The sequence below is a fragment of the Anabrus simplex genome, chromosome 2 (assembly GCF_040414725.1).
Source record: "Anabrus simplex isolate iqAnaSimp1 chromosome 2, ASM4041472v1, whole genome shotgun sequence".
Taxonomy (NCBI): domain Eukaryota; kingdom Metazoa; phylum Arthropoda; class Insecta; order Orthoptera; family Tettigoniidae; genus Anabrus; species Anabrus simplex.
This window is the reverse complement of record NC_090266.1, coordinates 668,559,895-668,585,837: the sequence shown is the minus strand read 5'-3', so window position 1 is coordinate 668,585,837 and position 25,943 is coordinate 668,559,895. Positions and strand designations below refer to the sequence as shown.

Genomic DNA, 25,943 nt, shown 5'->3' with positions numbered 1-25,943 from the left:
CACGTACATGAAAGCATGTCTATAGCGTCGAAGAAATTAAATGGCACGCGAGCTTATTAACACTTAGCCCGATGAAACCGAGTGTGGCGTCCACCTTCATGGTCTATGGGTGAGGAATTGTCGTAGGGCAGACTCGTGACGTCAACTTCCGAGTTCAGTGTCCTTCATCATCTGTCTTGGATATCTCTCCTCGAGCCTCAGTTCCTCACGTAATATAGGAAAGAGTCCGTCGAATTATTGGGACTCTTGATTCCCTTATTCATGGCTACAACAAATATCTAACTATAATTCCGACAACCGTAAAAGTAGTTAATGGGACGTAATACAAATAACATTATTCTACCCAACCTTGAATGGTCATCAGCGTTCTCTTCAAGTACACTTACGGTCGTATGAGGTAGTATATAGTCGAAGGGTTCCACCATACTTGTGAGAACTCTGATAATTATACCAATTTAACTAGGCCCTACCGTCTTTAAAATACCAAATTTATTACTTCCGATAAGGAGTAACGAACATATAATGAGCTAAAAGTGAACTTCTCATTTATTTATGTCACGTATTATTCTCATACATAATTTGCAATCTAAACTAATATTAGAAGGTGAATTTGTCCAACAAAAAATGTACTTCCAAATTTTACAAGTTCCTCCATCACTCGACCAATTGGAGTACCTTGACTCGCTAAAGCTATTACGTATATTGAAAAGGCGGGATACGTTACTGGAGTGGGGCGCCCTAAAAATACACCTCTTGTTTGCCTTCCATTATTTTTAGAATATGATGGTAGATAAGTGGGACAAAAATGAGGTCACACTGGGAACCATCTTCAATACCCTCAGTAAACATAGGTAGGCGTGGCCCTGCTGTTCTCATATTCTTAAATACCACTAGCATGTAATGAGTGTATGTTCATACTTTTCACATTAAAAAGAGCTTCGTACATCACAGGGCTCTACGAAGGGAGCTTATTATTTCCGAAGCCTAAAATACGATGAACATTCTGTTGTTTTCCATTTTATACAATCTATTTACAGCTATTTCTGGTAAGGAAATGCCATCTTCAGTAATTCTTTATGGAATTTCTTGGGGGTATAATATTTGGAGTGCTGTATAAATGAGCACCTAGGAGAACTGCTCTGCGAAGAGCAGTATACACTCTTAACAAGTTCTCTATTTATGTACTTACAAGCCATACACACAGTTTTCTCTCATGGATTTGACATCAACTAATGCTACATTGTAGTATGGAACATATAAACTTGTCACAGATGATTATGAAACGTATCATACGTGCCCGCTTCAATTCCTTTGCAGACAAACTTCAACTTGTTCAAGGTGCATCTGCTATAAAACAAATAATAATTTAACTTAGGTAGATATATTAAATGGTTCTATTGTCGGCTTATCCTCATAATCATTGTTTTATTTAGTGGGTTATGGCATACATTAGTTTCCATATATTTATTCTCTTCCATAATTAATTTAACAAAACTCTTTGACGTATAACAAGCTGGAATCAGGACAAGATCGTCTAGCGGTCATGCCTTAAACTTACGTGCAAAGGGGAGTGGCTAATTCACACCTCAAGGAGGTAAGCTGTAGGTTTACACAATTCTGTGTTTCCTTCACATTCCTGCTCGGAAATATCCTTAACTTTCGGTGAGATGGAAGCTAAAGCTTACGGAAATGTGCCGCGTTTTGACGATGATTAAGTGTTTTGCGGACCTGTAGAGTTACACTGTCCGGGAAAATATTCTCTTCACCAGTCCAATGCTGTCTAACCCCGTGTTAAGCGTCAAGGCTCTTTGTTCTTATATCCTGTAGAGATAGTCCATTAAAACATCGGCGCTGGACGTCCACACCAGGAATAAATTCACAGCATCGCACTTGTGTTTCGCTCTTAGTACTATACAACAATAATTTTCTTTGTCATACATGCTATATCAGAAACCTGTCATAGTGAAACCCGCCTCAGTGATAAATGTATTACTGAGCCACTGAGGCGTTATGTCCCCAAATATGACAGGAATAGTGGATAAGCTACAACTGAGATGTGGAACTAACGTGACGTATTCATCTTGCAGGTGAAGAGACAGTATGGATATTTCGTGTCCCTTTCATCTCCACGACAAGCTGTCGTAGTTACTCTGACACCCGCTAGTTGAGTAGTGTCTTGTTCGGTGCATAAGACAATATACACTTAGGCGGTTATTGAAGAGGTTCTTGTGTCATTTTGCAGGTAGACACTTTAGTTCTTCAAATCAGTGTGGAATGTGAAGATCCATACTACCACTTCGCATTGGACACTCATACAATCTCAATCTCTTTTTCAGGAGGACTTTCCACTCCTATTCATGGTGTAATATTATTAAATCCATTATTACCTCGTGTTTTAGCAAAACGTTTGTTTCTACAAAGAGTGTCGCAAAAATTACGTTTGTGTACAACGCATAGAGTCATTTTGAAGTGACGGAGAACGTGTGAATAGAACACTGTGCATGTTATGAATTTTCATCCTAGGTGAAAACTGCTTACCTCATAAACAGAGACTCACTACAGTATAATAATCGACTAACAATATTTAATCTCGTACGACTTTGACTGGAAATACTTTGCGTTCAGGTCACCTGTGTGACTGACCGTTCGAGTGTGATGTTCCGTTCCAGCCACCAGGTCACAGCACCAAAGTCGAGACTGAGGATATAATTTCTGGAAGCGAAACCAGAAATCTATGCTGATAGATTAAAAAGTTGAGAGTCACCAGCGTTCATTTACATACCTACGTGACCGTCTGCGTAGCGTAGTTGGTTAGACTCTCGCCTTCTACATCCAAGCTAACCAGCTGGCCAATATAAGGTACATGTTATATTAAAGTAAATAATGAAATCGTAGGGGAACTCCTAGCACGTTCCAGTACTACGGCATCACTTAGAATCTATGGGAAATGAAGCGATGTCGTACCATTGTTTTACGTACTTACATTAACAAAATTGTCATTTATGGATTATTTTTTCTTTCAAACTCAATTGACCTCGGCAGCGAAAAAATCCTAAATTATCGGCAAAAGCTAAACAGCTGTCCAAATTAACATGTTATGTAAATGTAAATACACGGTTTTAATAGCATAATTGTCTATTAGATACCAACCATTACTACATTTTGATACATTGTCACACAAACACTCTTCACTTGTAAAAATATGGCCTCAAGAGAAAGTAATTTTATACTCCTTCTATGAGAGAGTTATTTTACATAGTAGGCCTATTTATATTGATGTTACAGTAGATTATGCTATTTTTAATGACAAATTGTTAATAATTATCAACATAATCATCATCACCATATCGATATAGGAAACATATTGATTGCTGTGAAATGAAGTGGCGTATGGCTTTTAGTACCGGGAGTGTCCGAGGACTTCGGCTCGCCAGATGCAGGTCTTATGATTTGACGCCGTAGGCGACCTGCGTGTCATGATGAGGATGAAATGATGATGAAGACGACATAAACACCCAGTCCCCGTGCCAGGGGAATTGACCAATTATGGTTAAAATTCCCGACCTTGCCTGGAATCGAACCCGGGACCCCTGTGACTAAAGGCGAGCACGCTAACCATTTAGCCATGTAGCCGGACATTGATTGCTGTTATGTGAGACAAAATAGGGGCCACACTTCACGCTTTTCGTTGGCCTGTAAATCATGCCTGTTGCACAGCGGGATTATCACCACGTAAACATTGTCTTGATGAGTTATATCTGGTAGTAGAGGGTATCTTTTTTTTTTTTTTTTTTTTTTTTTGCTAGGGGCTTTACGTCGCACCGACACAGATAGGTCTTATGGCGACGATGGGATAGGAAAGGCCTAGGAGTTGGAAGGAAGCGACCGTGGCCTTAATTAAGGTACAGCCCCAGCATTTGGCTGGTGTGAAAATGGGAAACCACGGAAAACCATCTTCAGGGCTGCCGATAGTGGGATTCGAACCTACTATCTCCCGGATGCAAGCTCACAGCCGCGCGCCTCTACGCGCACGGCCAACTCGCCCGGTGAGGGTATCTTCATAGGGGATGCCAGGCGTACTCTATCCACCCGCAAGGACACGACTTTTCACCAAGGAGTAATGAAATGAAATGTCGTATGGCTTTTAGTGCCGGGATATCCCAGGACGGGTTCGGCTCGCCAGGTGCAGGTCTTTCTATTTGACATCCGTAGGTGACCTGCGCGTCATGATGAGGATGAAATGATGATGAAGACAACACATACACCCGGCCGCCGTGCCATTGGAATTAACCAATTAAGGTTAAAATCCCCGACCCGGCCGTGAATCGAACCCGGGACCCTCTGAACCTAAGGCCAGTACGCTGACCGTTCAGCCAACGAGTCGGACCACCAAGGAGTGAACTGATTTAAGAGCGTTAATAACCACTTCTGAGGGCATTCCACGTGAAATCCGACGGCAAGAGTAATGCGTTTTTTCTTAATTTTGTAGTAATATCTTAGAAAAATGAAGTGATAGAAGATATTAATTTCTGCGCAATATCAGCTTCCACTGTTCAACAGTCTTCATTATACAATATTATATGTTGAATATACAGTAGTGCATAGTATTTTTTTCGACAGACAAATGTTAACAGACATTTTATGACCACATATTAAAGAAATGACTTTCGTATCTTTACAATTGTAAATATGTCCATACATTAAAACAATGAAATAGTCATACTTCGGTCATTCTGAACGCCGCTTACATTTCAATACATGGTAACGTTCACTCATTTGTCCGCATCTCAACCAAAACAACACATTTTCATCAAACATGTGAGAAAACATATTTACTTCTTCCTTTCCTACCGTTTTTCCACATCTGCGGGGTCGCGGGTGCGAACTGGGTCGCACGTGGGGATTTGGCCCTGTTTTATGGCCGGACGCCCTTCCTGCCGCCAACCATATATCGAGGGATGTAATCACTATTGCGTGTTCCTGTGGTGGTTGGCAGTGTGGTATGTTGTCTGAATATGAAGAGGAGAGTGTTGTGACGGACACAAACACCGAGTCTCCGAGCCAGAAGAATTAATCAGATGCGATTAAAATCCCCGACCCAGCCGGGAATCGAACCCGGGACCCTCTGAACCGAAGGGCAGTATGCTGACCATTCAGCTAACGAGTCGTACCCGAAAATATATTTACTAAATTTACTAAATATGATCTACTTCCCCGCATTAAAGTAATATTTTGAAATTCACTACGGTGTCCTCTTCAAAGCAGGAGATGGACTGTGTTTACAAAAGTTTCGGGTCTTCCTGTAATTGTATGGAGGTGAATTTATTTATTCAATTTTGGAAACTCGCGCCTGAACGTTATCAACGCTGCATGAAATGTAATCTGTGCAGTTCAGTTGAGAACACTCTAGTGTACGTAGCGGCCCGCTTGATGAGTAGCGAAGTGCTTCTTGCGAGAGTTCAATCTCACCATAGTAATGATTTATTAATTTTTATTCGTATATCACGGCCCCATAAATTTTACAACGATATTTATTCAACTGCCGAATCTAAAAGCATTGCTTTATTCAGATTGTTTCAATTTTGGAATAATAATAATAATAATAATAATAATAATAATAATAATAATAATAATAATAATAATAATAATAAAATTAGCATTTTAAGGTTTATCTCAACACTTTGATTTTGATTTGCATATGATTAAAAGTCTATAAGTTACATTTTTGAAAATAAAATTCACTCACCGAGCTCGATAGCTGCAGTGCGGCCAGTATCCAGTATTCGGGAGATAGTAGGTTCGAACCCCACTGTCGGCAGCCCTGAAAATGGTTTTCCGTGGTTTCCCATTTTCACACCAGGCAAATGTTGGGGCTGTACCTTAATTAAGGCCACGGCCGCTTCCTTCCCACTCCTAGCTCTTTCCTGTCCCATCGTCGGTATAAGACCTATCTGTGTCGGTGCGACGTAAAGCAACTAGCAAACAAAAAAAAATCATTCAATTTTCTATCTTTAAGGATGACTGGAATATGCGCCTCAGAACTCACGAAAAATAATTTTATACGATTAATTTAACGACTTTTTCTGTGAGCCTATTACAGTTCGGAAAATATTTTTCTTACATAATCTCGATTTTTGAATATTTTCTACATTCATTTTAAAGTTTTAATAATTAAAAATCGAAGTTCGTTTCACCGTAGCCTGTACGAGGTCGCCTTAGACTTTTAGTAGATATTATTTACGAGTCTGTTCCAGCACTGTGCAACTAATTGTAGGGATAGATTGGGAAAATTACATCGGAATTAGAAATAAAACGCTTTTCCATAATTTGTCGTAAGTAAAGATCTGTGAAGTCCGATGTTACCACCAATCATCGCAATGGTAAGTGTAATTGTTCGACTTGTAAGTCCTGATTATCACATGGAATGAATCACACCGTCAGGATATTAAAAGACTTCCGTCATTCTCTCATTGAAAATTCAGACTACCGGAAGAATTCCGAGAATAGGATAGTTATTCACAACCCAGGAAATGACGGTCATTTTCTGTTGACATTTCAGCACTTCACTTTACATGCGCTCAAACTAGCTACGGAAGAAATACTGGTATACCTCTATTAATCAACGAACCATTGTCCAACAATATTTAATAACTCTCAATACAAGAAGGAATTCCATGATGTCTTGTAGATGAGTTCTCAGTTCATGTGTTTGGAGAGACGTACCACAGAAAGATAAAGCCTTGTTATTTCACTGACTACAGTGGTGAATTTTGTAGACCAGAGTCGAAAATCTTAGCTGCTTTACATAAAAGCTTAGCTTTCGGTTTTATCCCACCATGCAGCTAGCCTCGATTTGTATTTTGCCAATGTCGATGAAATTCCCTTAACTTATTTATACTGTTCAGATTACACGATGTTATGAACTTATATTTACGGCGAACACAGTCCCCGAACCAGAGGAAATAACAAGAAGTGCCTAAATATCTAGCTCAAACGCGAATCAAACCCGGGACCATTGGACAGAATGCCACTTATGCTGACCATTTACTCACAAAGGGCCGAAATGTGTTCGAAACTCGATTGTGAATATTTAAGAATGGGAATGGCTCTTGGCGATAGCTTTTCGTAAATATTGGTTTCATAACAAGAATGGGACAAGTTAAATCCAAGCTTTTCCTTGTTTTAGAAACGACTACTTGAAGACCACTATTCCTCTTTAATTGTTCGATGACTTTTGATGTTGATTGCACATCGCAGAGGTTCAGACAGGTCTTATGGTGAGGAACATGACAGTCCTAGGACTGGGAAGGAAGCGACCGTGGCCTTAATTTAGGTACGGCTTCCGGCAGTGGGGCTCGAACTAACTACCTTCCGAATATAAACTCACAACCACGTGACCTGAACCACACAGCCGACACTCTCGGTGCTGTTTAATGGTTTTATGTGTGTACTCAGTGGAGAACACATTGTATTTGGGTTCTTATGTATTATTGTTGCCTCATTTTGGGGGTTTGATAATTTCATCACCAGTCCCATGGATTTGTATGATTTAGAAACCTACTTAAAGCCTATAATAGAGAGCTGTGTATAATGAAAGTAATGTATTAGCGTGTATGTTTAGGGTTAGTGTTCTGGAACTTAATATATGACACTAACGCGCGAAAATGGAGTGAAAAGTTATTAAGGAAACTACTGAAAGAATCCATGATCTTGAACCGAACCTCTTAAACTTTAATAGGTAGTTCTCGTCTTAGCTCGTCGGACCGGGAAAGCTTCCAAACGAAGTGCTGTTTACTACTACTACTACTACTACTACTACTACTAATAATAATAATAATAATAATAATAATAATAATGATAGAAAACCAAGTCGTTTCTGTACAGGCCATGAGGCCCTGGGAGTGGTGGAATGCAAAGGCTTTCACTATACGTAACCTCGGCACTTTTTGGTGTTGAGTTGTCATCTCTACGCCCGGCCAACCTTTGTCGCCAGAAATTAACATGGTACTCACTTTTGGCGTAGGCTGAGTGAACCTCAGGGCCGTATGTACCTCCGAAAGTGGAAATCTTGTTTCTTAAATTTTTCGAGTTCCTGACGGGGAAGGAACCCATGTCCTTCCGCACGCTGTGTAATACTTTCTGGTCTAGTATATTTCTGTAGAAGTAACAACACTTCATCCAGTACAAATACGGGTCAACAATCCTCGAGTCATTATTCTGACATTCACATCGGTTATTCTAAACAATCACCTTCCGGTCCTCTGGCAGTGCACCAGTATAATTTACTAAAATGCATGAACTTTTCAGCATGATTTGTGTGGATGGTATATTTCCGTAATTTTCGTTGGGTGCATCATTTCAGGCAGATGATAAACATTTATTGTTTAGAATGTTAAGATTTTTTGTTTTCAGCGCTTCCAACTTTATTCCGTATTTCTCATATGCACTGACAAATTAAATATGCTTTAGTGCTTTAGGCTTGTTCTTCCTAGACTTTTCCCAGTTTATTGAGGTGGGCACTTGATATGGATTTTTCCCATTTTACAGCCAGATGCCCTTCCTGACGCAGAGACTCGAACCCGGGGTCCTCTGTACCGAATACCAGCACGTTGACCATTCAGCGAAAGAGCCGGATATTGGGCTTGTCATTACTCATATATTTATTTAACGAATGGCCAATATAGACATATATTAGGAAATATACTGTACAACGGGTGAATTACTTTTATACCGGTGTGTATGTTGGGTTGCCTAATGTTTTGGGAGTTTGAGAATTGCTCTTCTCTGACTAAAGAGCTGAAGCGGGGCAACATAAATATCTAATCTATGATTATGCTGATCAATGCGTTAAAGAAATGGACAAACCTAATAACGTTAATTTCTATTAAATATTAAAAAAACTGCGTAGAAGTTTTCACGGCCTGGATGTCTTCTTTGGGTCGGACGGTTCACGTGCTGTCCTCGTTCTGTGTACTGACATATTTTCTTCCGCTGTGAACGCCAACAGAACGGAGATGAACATCACTGTTGTAAATTTGTTTACGTCTCTCAGCTGGAGACCAAAATTGCTGTTATGACTCTGACTCTGTCCAACTGAGATTGTGGCGAGCACATTTTAGTCTACTCTGAGTCATTGCAATGGAGAGGCATCGGAACTAGCAGGCATGATCCTGATATACTGTGAATGTCGTTGTAATCAAAGACAAGCAGCACTGTTATAATTTTGCTCAACGCTTTCCCGATAGGATACATCCACGTCGTGGATATTTCCAAGTAGTTTGTGTGCGACTACGTAATACTGGCAATTTACACAATACGACTAGAGAGCGCTCGCCTGTACGAAAACCCACGTATGAGGACGAGACAAAATGCAACAGCAACAGGTCCTTCGCAGTCGAAGGTACATAACAAACCCTACAGTGGCATCCGTACAGACGCCATACCACACAGCATCTGAATCCTTCAGATCCACCCCGTCGGTTCGCATTCTGTGTTTGAATATTTTATCATTTCGCTGTAAATAAAGTGCAAAAATACTTTGGACGAATACGTGCACTTTCGAGGGAATGAACACCATTATGCACCACAATCAACATTGTAGGAAAGAGGTGCTCGTCCAGAATGCATTTACAGTGAGCGTGTTGGGTGCAATAATAGGAAATCGGGTACTAGGCGCCGAGATCACCGAAGAAAACGTCAATGGATACTTTTATGCTAACTTCCTTGAAGAGAGACTCCCTGTTCTCTTGGAAGAGGTTCCATTGGCAGGACGGCTTAATTTGTGGTACCACCAGGATGGACAACCTGCACACACGTCTCTTGTTGTCCACGCAACTCTTGATCGACTGTATCAAGATAGATGGATTGGTCTCCGTGGTCCACAAAAATGGCCTCCGCGTTCTCCTGATATGACTCCAATAGACTTATTCTTATGGGGTTATATACAGGATCGTATTTATAAAGAAGATTTTCCAGTGGAAGGAAATTATTTGATTCAGAGAAATAGACTTGGTGCAGCTCTTTCCTGGCGCAACCCGAATGGAGGTCAGCTGCATCTACAACTTCAACCTCGTACCAGCCCTCCTGTCATTCTTAAATCTCTGGTAGTACCGAGCACGGCAGATAATAGCACTATCCATTATGCTACGGGGGCGAACAGTACAGCAGTCATTCGACGGAATTAATTTCTTATCGGAAAAACCAACATCGGTATAAATTTTACTGGTAGAATAAACATGGTAAAATAATTTGGAAATAAATATTTATATTTATCATTTTTTTGCTATTTGGTTTACGCCGCACCGACACAGATAGATCTTATGATGACGATGGGGTAGGAAACACCTAGGAGTGGGAAGGAAGTAGCCGTGGCCTTAATTAAGGAACGGTCCCAGCATTTGCCTGGTGTGAATATAGGAAATCACGGAAAAACATATTCAGGGCTGCTGACAGTGGGGTTCGAACCCTCTATCTCCCGGATGCAAGCTCACAGTTTATATTTATCAATGGACCTGCTGAAATCTTAATACTGGACAATCCATTATTTGTTAGTTGTAGTGCTATTGAACTGAACTATCGATATAAACACATAGTCTGGTTAAAAACTAATTTTCCCCGAGATTATTAACACGAGCGTACAATACATTAACACACCGAGCTCTATAGCTGCAGTCGCTTAAGTGCGGCCAGTATCCAGTATTCGGAAGATAGTGGGTTCGAGTTCCACTCTCGGCAGCCCTGAAGATGGTTTTCCGTGGTTTCCCATTTTCACAACAGGCAAATGCTGGGGCTGTACCTTAGATAAGGCCACGGCCACTTCCTTCCCACTCCTAGCCCTTTCCTCTCCAATCGTCGCCATTAAGACCTGTCTGTGTCGGTGCGACATTAAACAACTTGCAAAAAAAAAAAAAACATTATGATGTAGCACTACACTGTATTAATCCACTTACTTGGCTTGAGGCGGGGATATTCTTCTCCCGTCAAATTATCAATGTCTTGAGTTTCGTTTCACCGCACTTCCTCATGTTCAGTGTGTTTGCCCTGCACTTACCGTATGCATTTACTCTGTCAGATCTTGCAGATTACTCTTAACATCAGTGTTTACCCGTTAATTCGATTTTATAAAAAAATGTGCTGCTCAGTGATGGGCTTCGATTAGATAAAGTGAGGACTGGCCTGGAATTGCTCCTTTTCCGCAGCGTTTTTTATACTATTATAAAGAGCAATTGTGAGAAATTAGGTAACCAATGTGCACATTTATGGGCGGGGAATTGCACTTAGTACCGGTTACGTTAGCCAACTCAGTGTCAGTGACATGCTAGAAACAAGGGATCAGAGGTTTGTTATTGAAGCGATTCTGTGGTTCATAGATAAGTTGTGTTGAGTATTAGGTCCAAAGTCTACTTTGACCCTCAACAGTTTTCCCATCAGCTGCCATAGATGGCCTTGGCGTCGCTGTAGGTATGCACCAGAGAAATGAGGATTCGGTAGTTCCCCGTTGCTTTCTTCATTGGGTCAGAATGTGTTGTTACATACCTATCAGTCTGCCAAGCCCAATGAAAGGCACTCTCCAACCGATCCTACGAGGGACACTTTCATACTAAGCATCACAGAGACTGACTGCATAATAATCGCACATATCTCAGTCATTTTCACATTGTCCAGGTCAAGGATGAGACTGAGATGGGCCAGTGACAGGGACAAACTTGCTCTAGCCACTGTAAACACTAGACAGGCCTATAACCAAGAATGGATTTGGGCGTAGAGTAGAGTACCATTCATGCCTAGCGTTCACATGAAAGGATATGCGTGTCTTGATTCCCTGTCAAGAAAGTCAAAAATTTATAAATGAGGCTTAAAGTTCTGGAGAGACATATCGCCTACACCAGGGCGAAGGGCTAACCCAGCCACTCCTCCATAAGTCTTCCTGGACGGTAGATATTCCTACTCTGACGGGACGTGCCTTGGCATGGAAAAAAATTAAAACGCTTCAGAACTGATCAACATAATTCACATAATACCTTAGGTGTATTAAATTTAACAAATTATTTACAATGTAATGGTTTTAATCTCAAACACTATATTGTATCCTGAGCGTAGATAAGCCAGTAAACTCATTTCAAACACATTGCAGCTCAGTATAAAGTCGAAAGTACTCTCCGTTCCTCTTTTCTCTACAGTACTTGTGAATGCTGACATAGCTGTCAAACAGTTCCTACATGTCGACCAACTGGAGCATGCATGACCATTTTCTAGTTTACCAATCATAAGTGGTTCTTGACCTTCGCACAAAATACAAGAGATGGAATTTCGAGAGGTCAGTGTTCATATCGTAGCGGAGGGCAGTGGAGCACTCTCTGTTGTAAAGTTGATGTGGTACATTTGAAGCAAACGTAACAAAGGTCAAAACCCAAATTTCGAGACGAACCGTTCTAGTTATCTTCAGTTAACTTCTAGGTTTTCTATGTTCTCAAAGGAGACAACATTCTCGGTGTGTTAAATTCAACAGTGCTAGTAAGTTTCTACAAAGGCAATGTTGACCTCCTTTTAAATCCTATGCACCTTAAAGCTGCAAAGGTCAGACTAAATTTACAGCTCGAATTAACGTCAATGCCGAAAGATCTTTTAACATGCTTTTTATTATTTTACATGTGCTTTACGTCGCACCGACAGAGGTAGGATTTATGGCGACGATGAGACAGGAAGTGGCAAGAAGGGGGAAACAAGCAACCGTAGCCATTAACCACGGAAAACGATTTTCAGTGTTGCTGACTGTGGGGTTCGAACCCACTATCTCCCGAATGCAAGCTGATAGCTAAGTGACCCAATCGCGCAGCCACGTCCTCGGTTTTTAAACATCTATTTTACCGTAAAGTTAGTATAGACATTAAAACATCTTTCAGTTATTATGCACGTGAAATTAAGATCATTTGTAGCTAAATTTTTAGCTGTATTTTATTCTACTTGTTTGTGTGAGAAAAACTGTTTTCACATATGAATTAGTCCTATGCCAAGCCTAAATACAGATCCCTTTCAATCAATCAATCAATCAATCAATCAATCAATCAATCAATCAATCAATCAATCAATCAATCAATCAATCAATCAATCAATCAATCAATCAATCAATCAATCAATCAATCAATCAATCAATCAATCAATCAATCAATCAATCAATCAATCAATCAATCAATCAATCAATCAATCAATCAATCAATCAATCAATCAATCAATCAATCAATCAATCAATCAATCAACGATCTGCATTTAAGGCTGTCATCCAGGTGGCATATACCGTGCAAATTTTTTTAATCTAGCCTTTTGCTAAATGTTTTCGAAGAACTTAAATGTATCGAGCATTTCCCTTAATGTGAGCTTGCATCCGGGAGATAGTAGGTTCGAATCCCACTATCGGCAGCCCTGAAGATGGTTTTCCGTGGTTTCCCATTTTCACACCAGGCAAATGCTGGGGCTGTACCTTAATTAAGGCCACGGCCGCTTCCTTCCAACTCCTAGGCCTTTCCTATCCCATCGTCGCCATAAGACCTATCTGTGTCGGTGCGACGTAAAGCCCCTAGCAAAAAAAAAAAAAAGCATTTCCCTTGAGAAATTATTCCAATCATGTATTCCTCCTCCTATAAATGAATATTTACCCCAGTTTGTCACTTTCAGTTCCAATTTGATCTTCATATTTTGATCCTTCATACTTTTAAAGCTCCACCAATCATATTCGTCTACTAATTCCATTTCACGCTATCACTCTACTAACAGCTCGGAACATACCGCTTAGTCGAACACCTCGTCTCCTTACTCCCAAGTCTTCTCAGCCCAAAGTTGACATCATTTTCGTAACCCTACTCTTTTGTCGAAAACGGATCCTCCGCGGCTAAGCAGCAGCACGCCGGCCTCTCACCCGTGGTTCCTTGTCAGATTTGTGCTGGACAAAGTGGAGGCGAGACAGGTTCTTCTCAGGGTACGCCGCTTTTCCCTGTCATCTTTCATTCCAGCAACACTCTGCAATATAATTTCATTTTATTTGTCAGTCATTAATCATTGCCCCGAAGGAGTGCGACAGGCTTCTGCAGCCAGCACAGTTCCTATCCTCGCCGCTAGTTGCGGGCTTCATTCATTGCATTCTTGACCCGATCGCATGACTGGAAACAGGCTGTGGATCTATATACTCTTTTTTTCGGAATTTAGCAAGGGCAAATCGTGTTGCTTTCCATGGGATCTTTTTTAGTTCTCGTATCAATTAATCCTGGTGTGAGTCTCGTACATTGGAACCGTACTCCAATTGGGGCTTGTCCTGTTCCATGGCTAAATGGTTCGATTCCAAGACTGGTCGGTGATATTAGCCTTTATTGGTTAATTCCAAAGGTTCGGAGGCTGGGTGGGTGTGCCGTTTTCAGCATTAGAATTCAGCGTAGGGAGGGAGGGCACCACGCGTAGGTCACCTACACGGCGCCAATTCGAAAGACCTGCATCAGGCCACACGCTATCATTAGCAGAGTCTTACACAACCTTTCTATTACAACCATACCTTTATAACCATGTGATAAGATCGGTATCTTTTCTTTTCAACCTCGTTAATGTGGTTATCTGAATGCAGTCGCTTACAATCCTCTAAGTTATTTACTATTATATCCAGTATAATATAATTCGCAAATATCCTTTTTCGTGATTCCACCTTTTTTACTCATATATGTAAGAAAACATAGAGGTCCAACAATGTTCCCCTCTTAATAATTACAGGATCAGATAAAGCTTCACCTACTCTAATACTCTGAGTTCTGTTTTCTAGAATTATAGCCACCCATTCAGTCACTCTTTTGTCCAGTCCAATTGCACTCCTTTTTGTCAGTAGTCTCCCATGAACTAACTAACTAACCTAACTCCATGGTACTACAGCCCTGAATGGCCTTGGCCTACCAAGCGACCGCTGCCCAGCCCGAAGACCTGCATACTACGAGGTGTCGTGTGGCCAGCACGACGAATCCTCTCGGCCGTTATTCTTGGCTTTCTAGACTAGGCACCCATGATCTACCCTGTAAAACTCCTTAGATAGGTCAATCGGGATACAGTCCATTTTTTAATTAATTAATTTATTTATTTATTTATTTATTTATTTATTTATTTATTTATTTATTTAAACATATGCCACCAACAGAGACATTCTCCATTTAGAGGCGGATTTTATAAACCATAACGCACATTAAAAAGAACAGAATTTGTAAGAGACAAATAACAAGAAATGTTATTGGAAATATTAAAAAATAAGAGAAACAACAAAGAAAAAGCACGAGAATACAATAAATTCAGTACCCGGTGCACTTGTTGTTTACACCATCATCTAAAATATCAGCAGTATATATTTCGCAAACTTTCTAATATAATCCGAAGGAATTCTTTCCCAGAGCTTGCAGACAACACATGCCAAGCTGAATAGCCTGTTAATATTAGCTTTATGTACATTACCATTTCCCTTGTAAGCTGGGGCTACTATTTCAACTCTGAATTGATTTCGTATCGCTCCTTCATGCAAACAGTAATCAGATAAGTATTTCAGATATGGCGCTATATCCCTTTAGTATATCTCCAGAAATCTTATCAATCCCAGCTGCTTTTCTATCTGTCAACCTCTGTAGTTTTTAAGTGTAATTGTCCTTATCATAGGTAAATTTCAGTCGCTGGGCATTATTATTCGCCTACTCTACCCGAACTAACTTTTCTTACTACTAAAATCGTCATATACGTATACACTCACCTTGTTAGTCAATAATTCCTGAAATGTCCTTTCTGGAACCTATTTCTACCTTAAAATACCTATATAAACCCTTCTATTGTTGCCTAAAATTCATATGGCTGCTAATTATGTTTGCGATCATGTTATCCTTAGCCGACTTCTTTGCTAAATTCAATTTCCTGGTAATTTCCTGCAATCTTTTCTTACTCTCGCCATCATTTCTATTTCTTTCTAATCTGGAGCTCCTTCTAAATCTCTTTATTTCTCTGTTATAATGGGTCCTTATCATTCCTTACCACATTTAAATGTTTTAAAACTCCTCAACAATTGTATTAAACCCATCCCGTATGCTGTTTACATTTTTATTCACCACTTTTCACTGACCATGTCTTCTCATAGGACAACTTAGCATATTTGAACCCCTTTTTAATTTTTGCTACTATCGACTTAACGTGGCCTCTCAAACTATTTTAAGTTTTCGACGAATCTGGAATAGGAAAAGTGCTGATCGGTGTCGTAATTAAAGCACAGACCTGGCATTTACCTGACGTAAAAATGGGAAACCACAGAAAACCATCTTCAGGGCTACTGACGATGGGTTTTGAACCCCCACCTTCCATATTCAAGTTAACAGCTACACTGCCCGTACCGCGTTGCCTACACGATCACTTTTTTCATTCTTTGTACTGAATTGAATAATGTAGTGATTGTCGTCAGTGGGTATTGTCCACAGGGCTAGAATACGGGCAATCTCCTTAATTTTCTTTCCGTGGTATATTAGTGTTAATTAAAGGAGATGCTGACTCCGTACTCCTCTGATAGACTTCCCAGGTCTCCGTTCTCTCGTTCACATTTTACCAGAGTGAGTGAGGCAGCTAAGGCAACTTGTCATCTTCAGAACACCGCCTATCAAAGCAGTTGGATACCTCACGTTGTCCACACCCACGCAGAGAGTCTCTTTCACTACTGCGTGTTCCTGTAGTGAGCAGTAGTGTGGTGTGAAAATGGATAGATATGTATTCAGAAAAACACGGACATCCAGCCCCAGCCAGAAGAATTAACCAGAAATGGCTTAAGTCTCCGGGAATCGAACCTGGGACCCTCTGAACTGAAGGCCAGAATTAAGAGAAGAAAATGTAAAAGGAAGAAAATATATGTGATGTACCCTCTAATGATTCCAATAAAGATTGTACATGAAAGAAATACGATATTATGTTATTGTTGTTGGTTATTCATTTTAAGGCTTAGTCTTCAGCACGTATCTATGTATACAGTCTTGAAACCTGTATTGTTTGTGTATCCATGACTCTATGAGAAGTCTAGGCTGAGGACAGACGATCTCAAAAGAAGAAATATGTACTACTACAGCATTTCCTAGAGTGAGAGTAGAAAACTATCGGTAAAACCGGGAATTAATTGTCAATAAAATTAGAAGGAAACCTCCTGTGGAGAAACATACAGAGGATGAGATATTATCAAGTAAAAAATTTGAACATCATACGGTTACACGAAAATAATGCAGCAAGGTACTTGTATCAGCATCTCCAGCTAAGATATATAGCACAGAAGGATATCGTGGAGACAATTCTCTTTAAAAATCAATGCGAGTCCTACAACGTACTGTAAGCCACAGTATTAGCCCGTATTGAAGTATGTCTTAGAAGCAACTAGACAGTAAAATGACCGTGGAAGTTAGCACTTATAATGTCCTCTTCACACCCTAGTTTATATCCACTTGCGAGTAAAACTTAATCTATGAATGTCAATGTAATTAAGATTTCCAAACAGTTTTATTTAGAACGTCTTTCCGAAAGTGGGCCCCGCGGTGAAGGGGTAGCAGGTCAGGGATTTTTACCTTGACTTGAGGATTCGTTCGAGATCCATCTGATGGTGAGTTGCCGGCCCCGGTCTAGAAAACCAAGAATAACGGCTGAGACGATTCGTCGTGCTGACCACACAACACCTCGTAATCTGCAGGCATTCGGGCTGAAAGGGGGAGCTTGGTAGGCTGTTGTGCCATGGGGGTTGGTTTGGCTTTCTTAATGCGTTTCCGAAACGTGGTTTTATAATTTCATTCACTTTTTAATATTCCGTAGGTCATTCGCGACCATTGAAGATAGAAACCACTACCTGCATATAAAAGACGGAGATGCTCCATATCATACGCAATTACTGTTGTGTTTACAAAGCCCTTTCTAGGACTTAGATGGTCCTATTAGTTAAGAAAACTGACATTCATTTTTGGGTTGAATTAAGATCAATCGCTGGTCTGTCCCCACAGTGTAGGGGCAACGCGACCGCCTGTTACCCGGCGGCCCCGGGTTCGATTCACGGCCGGGTCAGGGGTTTTAATTGTAAATGATTAATTTACCTGGCCTGGGGAATGGGTGTTTGTGTCATCCGTAACGTTCCTTTCCTCACATTCAACAATTTACACTTCCGCCATATACATAATACATGCAGGTTCTGATCTTCATAAGAATACCGCGTTGAACCTAGAATCTATTGATCAAGAGCATGAACAATATATTTTGAACTATCTCTGAACGTAATTTTGAATATTCTGGTGTCTGTATAAGTGTCCTCTAGGCTAGAAACGTCACTTACCTAAGGATCGCGAATAGGGTAGAATTAGCCAGTGAAGCAATCACATACTGTAGTTGATGGGAACTTTTTCCAGTTCGAAAACTGCAGATGAGATGAGATAAAACGTGAGACTCTGTAAGTTCGTTACACAGTTCCCCGGGATCCACATGAAATTGATCAAATACAGCGACTAACTTCAGCGAACATTTTCAGAATAATAGAGAGATACATATTGGATTGCACGTGAATATATACTGTACTGTACACTTTGAGGGCCAGAAGTAGTAATGAAGTTCCTCAGCGTAAATTGTCTCATGTATATTTACGTTTCAGTGACCACAGGGCAGACGACGTCTGAGCCCATAGATATTTGCAAGATGTAGTGGAGGGTTAATATTCGTCGTTGTAGAACTGATAAAAGTAATTCTATAGGGTTTGAATACCGGATGTAACAAAATTCAGTATTCTAGAAATAATAGAAGAGGTTGAAATAAATATGTTTTATTAAATAACCATGGGTCAAAAAATATTAACTGGGGTACTATTCGACGTCATTGAGAGTGAAAATATTACATTTCAATTTAATTGTAACTTTTGCAAAAGTTCTTCAAATGTGCGGCCTCATGCTGCAGTACAAGCTCTGGCACACGTCCACATACCCCAGCAAAGTGCCAGCCTCCGATTCAATTGGAGCCTCACACATCAGGTTTCGCGCCCCACTAACTACTTTTGCGGTTTTAGGAGATATCGAACTGCCCGAGGTTTATCCCGTAAGAGTTCATTAACGTGGCAGAATATCTACCGACACGAGGCTGTCGCGTATTTGTGCACCTTCAAATGTCACCATACCGAGATAGGATTGAACCCACCAACTTGGTGTGTTAGAGTGCGATTATGTTCAGTCCGTCAGCGTTAACGCTGGTGGGATTCTCAACAGCGCTGCCATCAGCTGTCATAGATGGCCTAGGCGTCGCTGAAGAGGCGATCTAGGGAAAGGAGGAGTGAGGTGCTTTCCTCACCGAGCCAGAAGTTGCTATTACATATCAGTCTGCCAAGCCCACTGAAATGCATACACCAACTGACCGTATGAGCAACATTTTCACACCATTCATAGCAGGGACTGGCTGCATAAGGATTTGAATTACTAGTATCGCTCATAGTTCAGTCACTTTCATATTGTCAAAGCCAAGGAGAAGACAGAAACAGATCTATGAAAGTAACAACATTGCTCTAGCCTATACCAGAAGACATAGTGCACTGTAAACACTAAGTCCTGCTAGCAAAGGCATAGAGTGTGATTATTCTACCAATACCTACGGTCTCAGTTATGAACGCAGCATGCGCATGTATAATAGGGTAGTTTATTTAAACTCAAGTTGTAATCTCGTCGAGAAATAGTCCCGCTTCAGGGTCATTTTGACAGAAAGGGTAGGAATTATGATCTAAATTCGTTTTCAGTTTGTTTAATTTGTCGACTTCTAATTTACTGCGTTGGAGTTTCCGAATTCCCTTTCCCGAGTATCAACTGCAGAAAGAAGATAAGAGAACGGTATTCGAAACCTGATTATCGCACGCGCATTTATTGAATTACACAGAGTGGTTACCTCTGCAATGATGCAAATATAAAAAACAACAACTTGAATGATACATTTGTGAAATGAATGGTATTGAGTCTTTTGGCGAGTAAATTACTGTAATATAGCTGCATGATTTTACTTATTTGAATGACGGTTGGAACTGAAATATCGCTCAACTACGCAAATGAAACGATATACATAGTGCACTACTTGCCAGTTGTCTATCTCTATGGCACATATTCACTGAATGTCCCCAGTTCATTCACATCTCATTATCTCAATAGGTTCATAAAAGGGCTGTACTATAATCAGTTTTCAAAATTCTCCCCTGAAATAATAATAATGTGTATGTTGAGTCTTCAGCCCTAAGACTAGTTGGATCCTCAACAGCTCCGCCATCAGCTGTCATAGATGGCCTAGGCATCACTGAAGAGGCGTACTAGGGAAATGAGGAGTGAGGTAGTTTCCCGTTGCTTTCCTCACCGAGCCAGAAGTTGCTATTGCATATCAGTCTGCCAAGCCCACTGAAATGCATGTAACAACCGACCCTATGAGCAACATTTTCACACCATTCATAGGAGGGACTGGCTGCAGAAGGAATGGCATTACTAGCATCGCTCATACCTCAGTCACTTTCATATTGTCAAAGTCAAGGATAAGGCAGAGACAGATCAATGAAAGTAACAAAATTACTACTCTAGCCCATGCCAGAAGACATAGTGCACTGTAAACACTACGTCCTGCCAGCAAAGGCAAATAATAATAATAATAATAATAATAATAATAATAATAATAATAATAATAATAATAATAATAATAATAATAATAATCTGTCTGTCTGTCTGTTAGGTCATCAGCCCAGAGGCTGGTTGGATCGTCCGAGTGGAAGGGCTCCACATATAGTTTTTTTAGCGGACCAATTATATGGAAGTCGCAGGGTGACATATCCTCAAATAGCACAACCAAAGGTTATGCGGTTATATGGAAACCCCAAAAACCAAGGGCAGCACCAAAATGAGGCGTACTAGGCAAGATGAGGAGTGAGGTAGTTTGCCATTGCTTTCCTCACTGGGTCAGAAAGTACTATTGCAACACGACTGACCCTATGAGCAGCACCTTTCATAACATTCAGATGCACTAGCCGTGCTCTGTATGTCATTACTCGGCACAACCCAAACCCCAGCAGCTTCCATATTGTCACAGCCATGGATGTTGACTGGGACTTCAGTGGAAGCTACACGTTACTCTGGCCTGTGCCAAGAGATGGATGCAAAAGTACTGTATCCATAATAATAATAATAATAATAATAATAATAATAATAATAATAATAATAATAATAATAATAATAATAATAATAATAATAATAATTATTATTATTATTATTATTATTATTATTATTATTATTATTATTATATGCCTTATATGCCTCTAACTTCTCTTTAACTGCCATATGTCTCGAACGACGTCGGAAGTTTCTCCCTCTAGTGTTCTCTGGTATGCCTTTTGACCATTATTCTCAATTTATTTAAACAAATACTATGATCCAATGAACCAACTATGAATAAAATACAGCACGTGGGGTGTTCAAGTGAAAAGGTACGAAACTACACTGTGAGTAGATTCGACGTCTTTATTCAACAGTAATCACTATAGTCCTGAGCACAGCTCACCCACTGTTTCACGAGCAGAAGGATTTCCTGTTCCCAGAATTCCTGTGGTTATGACAGGAGCCAGTCCTTCATTCAGTCGTCCGAGTGGAAGGGCTCCACTTATAGTTTTTTTAGCGGACCAATTATATGGACGTCGCAGGGTGACATATCCGGGCTGTAGCGGGCGGATCATGAAGCTGCTTCCACTTGGCCAGTACACTTTGTGTGACCTTGGAGACGTGTGGACGAGCGTTATCGTGGAGCAGAATCACTCCCTCCGTGAGCAGCCCAGGCCGTTTGCTCTTGATGGATTGTCTCACAGTACACGTCACTGATAATGACTTTTCCGTGCTCGAGGAATGCTATGAGTATCGGACCTCGGACGTCGACAAAGACGGTGAGCATCTCCTTGCGTCGTGTGAGAGCCCCTGTGCGCAATGCGGACCACCACATTCGCTTCCCTAAATGTCGCACTACGTTATCCCAAAGCGGTGTATTCAAATTTCAACCGGTTTGGTTTTTACGACTTTTCGTACCTTTTCATATGAACACCCCTCATATAACACGCACTATATTGGACCAAACGTTTAAAACAGAGAAGTAGTGAGAACCTGAGCCGCCATAACAGGTACGAGAAACAGTTTGAAAGCATAACCTCTAGCTTCTAGCACGTATTGCATGAAGAAAACATTGCACGTCTTATTTGTGGACAGCGGACAAATTCTACAAGAGTTATAGGAGCTAGGAATAACGCTACCATAGGCGGGAACTCGGGAATGTATAAGAGATGTACAATGCTGTCCGATCCAATCAGCTGATTAAGCTGAACGTGGCTTTACATCGGTACGTTTATACTGGAGGAAGTATCACTGCCTACATCATATGATTCATGAAACCAACGGTAGTGTAGGGAATTTTACTTTAAACATTACTGAGAGGAAATTAACTGAGGGTATTATAATCAGATCGACAGTTGAGTAGTGCATGACTGAGTATAAGGACAATAAATAATGAAGTAGTATGACGCCCGGCTATATCGGCAAACCGCCAAACGTTCTGTTCGGTCCTATCTGTGTGTGTGTGTCAGATGTGTAGTAGACTCGTACCACCACCACCACCACCACCAACAACAACACAGTCATACAGTATGACAGTTTTCTATAATGAGTGGGACATAATTCTGTTTCACTTATTACAGAGTAGCCGTTAATTAATATATATTTTTTCAACACAGTGAGAATATAAAAATGCGTTATTTAAATAATATAGAAAAGGAATAGACCCACATGTTATAACATTAATCTTACACTTACGAGTTACGAATCCCAAATGCGTATGGACACAGTATTTGTCTTAGCCTAAGAATCAGTACTATGTAAGAATCGAACGCAAATGTTATGCTAGAAGAAAAACTTATCAAACTGTAAAAACAATCCCCAAGTCTTAGTAACAGGTCTCTTGCAATGATGGATCTCAACTAATTTTTAAATAAGATAAAACATCATTTCTGTACGTATTCGCGCATGTTAGTTACGCAGTGTGGTACCACAGTTGTATTCTGGTGTCCTTTCGACCGAGAACATCCATTAGCTGGCCGGGAGTGGAACCGGACTCTAACCCACATCCTACCTACGATACTCGATTTAACACACAATTTACGCCTTAAATTCCGACCAGTATCTATAGATTCGAGAGACAAACGATTTCCAAAACCACTGTCGATCATCTCTGAAGTTTTCCGTAGTTTCAGAATTTCTGTAAACTTGGAGCAAATTCTGAAAATACTTCCTTCCACTTCCTGGCGATAATTTATAACAAATTCAGTCGAGCCTATATACTTCGCCATAACGGGTGGGAAGATGGCTTTGATAACCCTTCATTTTCCCCACTCCTTTTCCAAACTTTTCATTTTCACTGAGAAGGATCATTTTCCAAATACTAGTGCCTTCACATTTGCAAGTTCATTTTTCTCTTGCAAAGTTTGTTTAATTTATTCACCATTCCTTGCTGGACACACTGAAAATAAATATTTTTGACGAAATATCTTCTAACATTACACACAACTGCAATACAACATATCTGAACCAATTCGAATCAATTGTAAAAAGGGCAATAATAATAATAATAATAATAATAATAATAATAATAATAATAATAATAATAATAATAATAATAATATGGCCCCGTTCATGTAAATGGTATATGGATCAAAAGGAAAACTGTAGATTTGTACAAAGCAATCAACAAGTTCACCGATACCGTACGCAGGAGACGATTGAAATTCTATGGCCACATCTGTAGAATGGACGACACTAGGTATGAAAAAAAACCTGCTTGGTATAATTAAATTAAAGACGGTCAAAATAAGCTGGTTTATAGGAAATAAAGCAGGAATTAAAAGAAATGAATATCACAGGAGATATCATCAGGGATCGCAAGGCTTTTGGGAATCTGGTTGCAAAGCACACGTTCACGGAAAAGACTAAAAGAACCACAGGGAAGCAATGGACGGAAGAACGCAAGAAACAGCATAGCGAATTCATGAAGAGATTTTGGGAGGAGAAGAAGAAAGGAAAACCATCATCAAGCTAACAAGTTCCAACGCGCTGCGTAAACGGGCATAACGAAGAAAGAATAATAACAATAATAATAATAATAATAATAATAATAATAATAATAATAATAATAATAATAATAATAATAATAATGTGTCGCTGTTGCTAGCCTGGTATGGCAGACCCTCGAGCGAGGAACTGTGTTGTCGGTCGTGTATAAGAAAGTATCTGTTGCGGAGAAGGACAGTATTCCGTGCAGCGTGCGAGATGCGGGATTGTAGGGGACAATACAAACACCCAGACACTGAATCAAGAGGTTAACCTTTTATAGGATTAAAATCGCTCAACCTGGCCAGGAATCGAATCCAGGGCCCAAGGACTGAAGATCAAGACTCTAACCATTAAGCCATGAAACCGGACGTTAAAACAAGTTATGATGTGAGAAAGTTCCACCTGATGCTGGACTGTGCATATTGAAAGATTTATACCTTCGACTCTGCTTTTATCGAAACTAGTCCAAAATTGGTCTAACAGAGAGTCTTGCTCCAACCTTGTGTATTCTCTTCCGAGAATATTCCGGCAACCTAACAGCCTGCAGTGAATAGACTTTTAACCCCGAATATAAACGTTTTGTGCACCTAGTTACTTAATAGCCACAAGATGGCATATAACTTCTCAGACAAATTCATGTCATAAATTGAGTGCGCCGGCCACACGTGGTATTGCACTAGCTGACAGAGCAAGGCGAGAAACGTGCATGAAGACAATTTGTCACTTATATATATATTCAACAATTCGCTTTGAAAGGGATCAACATCAAGCATCTGAAGCCATCCACGAGAAGAATTCCATGCACGAACCCTCCCACCGTACTTCCGATCACTGTCGTATTCCATTGAAACATTGGCGTGTTATAGGACTACTGTTTGGGGTTCTGTGCCACTGTTGACCTGAAAATATAAGAAAAACCTCGGATTATTTTTATCTTGCCTGAATGACATCGCCTTAAAGATTATTAAGTACTCACTAAAAATTATTCATCACCATTTGTATTTCACAGGATAGGGAGCCATTCCTATTACTAAACTATACATACTGATATTCAACATCATCATCATCATCATCATCTGTTTACCCTCCAGGGTCGGCTTTTCCCTCGGACACAGCGAGGGATCCCACCTCTACCGCCTCAAGGGCAGTGTCCTGGAGCTTCAGACTCTCGGTCGGGGATACAACTGGGGAGAATGACCAGTACCTCGCCCAGGCGGCCTCACCTGCTATGCTGAACAGGGGCCTTGTAGAGGGATGGGAAGATTGGAAGGGATAGGCAAGGAAGAGGGAAGGAAGCGGCCGTGGCCTTATATTAGGTACCATCCCGGCATTCGCCTGGAGGAGAAGTGGGAAACCACGGAAAACCACTTCCAGGATGGCTGAGGTGGGAATCGAACCCACCTCTACTCAGTTGACCTCCCGAGGCTGAGTGGACCCCGTTCCAGCCCTCATACCACTTTTCAAATTTCGTGGCAGAGCCGGGAATCGAACCCGGGCCTCCGGGGGTGGCAGCTAATCACGCTAACCACTACACCACAGAGGCGGCTGATACTCAACAATCCAAGTAATTGTGTCCTTGTTTCAGGAGCCCCGTGGTCACTTACTCTTTGTAAGCTGATATCTCTCTTGGATATTATTTTATTTTTGCCGGGCTATATAGCTCAGACAGTAGAGCGCTGATCTTTGGAGCCCAGCTTGGCAGGTTGGATCCTGGCTCAGTCCGGTAGTATTTGAAGGTACTCAAATACGTCAGGCTAGTGTCTGTACTGGAACCTAAGAGAA

General features: G+C 40.6%; 1 protein-coding gene across 26 annotated transcripts in view; it reads left to right on the top strand.

Annotated features, from left to right (window-relative positions):
* The window catches only part of bt (projectin protein bent), a 520,921-nt gene that overhangs the window by 639 nt on the left and 494,339 nt on the right, over positions 1 to 25,943 (top strand). The window lies entirely within an intron of this gene.